At 46.6% G+C, this 4627-nt stretch overlaps 1 long non-coding RNA gene across 1 annotated transcript in view; it reads right to left on the bottom strand.

The window, feature by feature from the left end:
• LOC105514098 overlaps nt 1–3986 on the bottom strand; it is an 11586-nt gene extending 7600 nt beyond the window's left edge. The window contains exon 1 of the long non-coding RNA XR_001002130.1: nt 3773–3986. This is a non-coding gene — a long non-coding RNA (uncharacterized LOC105514098). The remainder of the gene's footprint in view (nt 1–3772) is intronic.
• Between the last annotated feature and the right edge of the window lie 641 nt (nt 3987–4627).

The raw sequence follows: 4627 nt of genomic DNA, 5'->3' as shown, positions 1-4627 counted from the left end.
ACTATACCAGCCACTTTACAATACCAGGTGCACAGGCTGGAATGTAAGCTCCTTGAGGGGAGGGCTCTATAGCCAAGCAGTCAAAGCCCTCCATGATGTGCTTTCTACCTCCCAGCCTCAGCCCCAAATGTCAGATTGGGCACTGGCCAGGTTGTAATGTGCAATTCTAAAGCCTCCCCAGCTGTCACAACTATGCCAGTGTTCCAGCCCACCAGGAAGATGGTATAACACGTTCTAGAAGTGGCATTGGGTTTTCCAAGTACCTTCATCCCCATTGTCTCCTGTGATCGTCCCAACAGGGTCCACCAGCCCAACTTTAGGGACATGGAAATGAGGGAGGCAAAGGGGTTAAGCAACCTGCCTGAGGGGTAGATGAATAGAAGAACTGTGACTTAAATTCAAGTCTGAGCGAACCGTGCCACTGGGAGAAGGATCAAATAACACTTGATCTTTATTATCGTAGTTTTAAAGATGAGGAAACTTTAAATGAGATACCTAGAGTAGTCAAATTCACAGAGAAAGTAGAACGGGGGTTGCCAGGGATTAGGGGTCACAGGCAATAGGAAATTATTATTTAGTGGGTTCAGAAGATGAAAAAATTCTGCACGTGGATGATGGCAATGGTTGCACAACAGTGTGAATGCACTCAATGACACTGAACTGTAATCTTAAAATAGGTAAAATGGTAAATTTTATGTCATGTAGTTTAATTTTTTTAAGTGAGGAAACTGAGGTCTAATAGCATAAAGGTGTAGAGCAGATTTTTTTTTTTCTGGGATGGAGTCTTGCTCTGTCACCCAGGCTGGAGTGCAGTGGCACAATCTCAGCTCACTGCAACCTTTGCCTCCTGATTTCAAGCAATTCTCCTGACTTAGTCTCCTGAGTGGCTGGGATTACAGGCACCTGCCACCACGCCCAGCTAATTTTTGTATTTTTAGCAGAGACGGGGTTTCACCATGTTAGCCAGGCTGGTCTCCAACTCCTGACCTTGTGATCCACCCGCCTCAGCCTCCCAAAGTGCTGGGATTAAAGGCATGAGTCACCACGCCCGGCCTTAGACTAGATTTTATGCAAAGTCTGGGGACAAACCAGGTTTAATTCTTAGCTCGAACACTTGCTGACCTGCTCGACCTTGGGAAAATCACTCTGAAACTGTGCTTCAGTTTCCTCCTTTGAGAAATAGGACAAAAAATAGTAAATATAGAATTTCATTATGAGAATTAAATGAGATATTAATAACCCCATACCAATCACTTACCTGGCACATAGTAAATTAGCAACACATACAACATTATTATGACGAGGTTTCTCAAACCAGAGCAAGAACAGTCTTTCAGATGCTTGAAAAGTCTTGGCGCTTATCTGTTGCAACCCCTCTGTTACAAAGCCGAAGAGACTGAGGGACAATGACTTGCCTGAAGTCACCCAGTCAACTTGTAACAGAGCCCAGAGTTGAACCAAACCACTCTTCTCTGAGTCCAGAGATCAGAGCTCCAGCCAGCTCACAGTGCTTTCCCTTTTTAAAGAACTAAGCTGCCGTGGATTGTGAGGCATGAATCTCAAGCCTCGATGTGGAAAGCAGGGGCTCCTGTGGCTCTCAACTGATTCTCACTCTCCCTCTTGCAAAGCATGAGTCAGCCCCAGTATAATGTGTGAGTCAGCCAGCTCCCCTGTGATGAATGTGCATATGACTGCCAGGTGGCATACAGGTGGGGGCTGGGCGGGGCAAGTGGGCACAGCTAGACACCGGCTGCTCTGTCCGGGCGTAAGCTGTGTGCTTTCTTTCAGATCCAAATTGCTGCACGGTGGTATCTAGAAGTCAGGAGGCCAGGTTTTACATCTTCAATTTGCTTCCAAATTCTTCCTTCACTGTGATCTCAAGCAAGTGGCTTAATTTCTTTGTGCCTCAGTTTCCACAACTGTGGATACATGAATAATTCTAGTCTTGCCTGCAGCATAAGGTGTGGGGAGGACCCAAGGAAAGACATGTGGGAAGGAGTTTTGCAGAGTTACAAAGTTACATCAAAGCCAGGTACAGTGGTGCTGGCCTGTTGTCCCAGCTACTTGGGAGGCTGAGGCAGGAGTATTGCTTGAGCTCAGGAGTTTGAGGCCAGCCTGGGCAACATAGCAAGACCCTATCTCTAAAAAGAAAAAAAGAAAGAAAAAGTTATATCAGCATGAAAGGCATTGTCATTCCACTTCTCTGGAGAAATATAATTCTAAGAATAAAACAAAACTATGCCAGGCTATTTGTTTTTCCCATCAGTCCTTGGGCTTCTCGGGGTCCCTCTGGTCTCTTTGCTGTTCCCCCAGTCTCAGGGTGCCAGGTTAATTCCTCAGACTCAACACTTGTGGAGGGCTTACTGTGCACTAGGCCCAGGGCCAAGCCATTGAATCCTCCCCAGAGATCTCCAAGGTCAACATTATTCTGGGTCTTAAAAAAAAAAAGAGGGCCAGGCGCGGTGGCTCACGCCTGTAATCCCAGCACTTTGGGAGACCGAGGCGGGTGGATCACTTGAGGTCACGAGTTCAAGACCAGCCTGGCCAAACGTGGTAAAACCCTGTCTCTACTAAAAATACAAAAAAAGTAGGTGGGCGTGGTGGCAGGCACCTGTAATTCCAGCTACTCGGGAAGCTGAGGCAGGAGAATCGCTTGAACCCGGGAGACAGAGGTTTCAGTGAGCCGAGATTGTGCCACTGCACTCCAGCCTGGGCAAAAAAGAGTGAGACTCCATCTCAAAAAAAAAAACAAAAAACAAAAACAAAAACAAAAACAACACAGATTATTCTGGGCCTTATTTTACAGAGAGAAAACTGAGGCTCACTGGTAATAAGCAACTCACTAATTGCAAAGTGGAGCTGGGCCATGAAGCCAGACGTCTGGACTGCTCCAGAGTTCTGCCCACCCCACGGGGAAGAAAGCTCCTGGGGGAAGCACCATCAGGTCCTCTTCTTCCAACCTCACAGACCTCCAGAAAACAATACGTGGAAATCGAGAGGGGCAGATCCCTGCAACCCTGAAGAAAATCAGGCTTTGAGAATGTAAAAAAAATGGAAATAATAATAGTTACCACATTTCAAGTATTTACTGTAGGACAGTCACCTGATAACACGTTTCCTTACTTCATATTCACAATAATTCTTAGAGGTGAGTACTGCTATTAGCCCCATCTTACAGTTGGGGAAACTGAGATTCAGGTGAGGTAACATGCCCAAAGACATATAGCTAGCAGGTCTGTTTCCAAAACCTGTGGTCCGCCCAGCACATACCACTGTCAGCCTCCTCCTTCATTCATTCTTTGATTCATTCATTTATTAAACATTTATAGTTTCTTTCTTGTGCCAAATAACTTGCTGGACAGAGGGAAGACAGGAACACCTGAGCCCCAGCCCTAGAGGAGGTCATTATCTCAGAGGAAGATAAGGCTCAAATAATTGTAATCTAAGCGATAAGAGCCAGGCAAAGCAAATTGCTTGTACTGGTGCTGGATCAGAGCAGGCAGTGCCAGTTGGAGTTTCTGTTGTTTTTGTTGCTTTCTTTAAAGACAGATAATCTGGCAGCATTTGATTTAACACGTTTCTCTAGAGTCAAGTCATCCATTTATTATTATTTTTTAATTTTTAATTTTTTTTTTTTTTGAGACGGAGTCTTGCTCTGTTGCCCAGGCTGGTGTCAAACTCCTGGACTCAAGCAATCCACCCACTTTAGCCTCCCAAAGTGCTAAGATTACAGGTAAGAGCCGCCGTGTCCAGCCCTGCAGATATTCTTTACCTCACAGAAGTTGTAGAGCTCTTAACCATCTGCTTTTCTCATCAGTCCTTGACAAAGCCTACAGAAGGAGTTTGCGTGATTCCGTGCTGACCTGAGCTCGTCTCTAGCTCTGTTTCTTACTTGCTGGGTGATCTTGGGCAAGCAATTTCCCTTCTCTGGGCCTCACTTTGCTTCATCTGTAAACTGGGTGGGATACTCAGCCTTTGAGGGTTCCTGTGAGAATCACAAGCATCAGGCACAGAGGAAGAAGATAACAGTCCTTAAATCACCATTACCCTCATTTTCGAGATGAAGAAATTGAGGTTCGGAAAAGCTCCCTTACTTGCTCCACAGCTAGGAAGAAGCAGGGTCGGCTCTGAGTCCAGGACCCTGCTTCCACACAAGAAGGATCCCCCAGTTTCAACACTTCTGACACTATGAGGTACGGCTTTGGCTGCTCAGAAACAAAGACCAATCTCAGGGTCCTGTTTTACACGCCCCTTTTTACAACTCTTATTAGTTACAGCCAGCCTGGCCCAGATGCAGCACCAGGTCCTCCAGAGTGGGTCAGAGGGAACGAGGTGAAAGCCAGCACGAGCGTGGAGGGTGAGGCCGTGAGCCCTGTTGTCTGCCAGAAGGCCCACAGACACGGGACAGGAAAGCAATGGGCTTGTCCCAGTCGACCGCACAGTGAGGACACAGTGACCTCATCCCTACAGCCATGAGCACTCTTGTCAGCACCATGCTCCAATTTTACAGCCTGAGTCAGCAGGCAGAGGGACACTGTGCATTTAATAGCCTGACATTGTGCAGAGAGACACTTTGAATTGCCCTGGCCTCAACCCTGCTGATTTATTTGGGCTACCTCAGAGTAAA

The sequence above is a fragment of the Colobus angolensis genome, unplaced genomic scaffold (assembly GCF_000951035.1).
Source record: "Colobus angolensis palliatus isolate OR3802 unplaced genomic scaffold, Cang.pa_1.0 Scaffold106, whole genome shotgun sequence".
In the NCBI taxonomy this organism is placed as follows: domain Eukaryota; kingdom Metazoa; phylum Chordata; class Mammalia; order Primates; family Cercopithecidae; genus Colobus; species Colobus angolensis.
The sequence above is the reverse complement of the archived record's forward strand: the minus strand, read 5'-3'. Positions and strand labels throughout refer to the sequence as shown.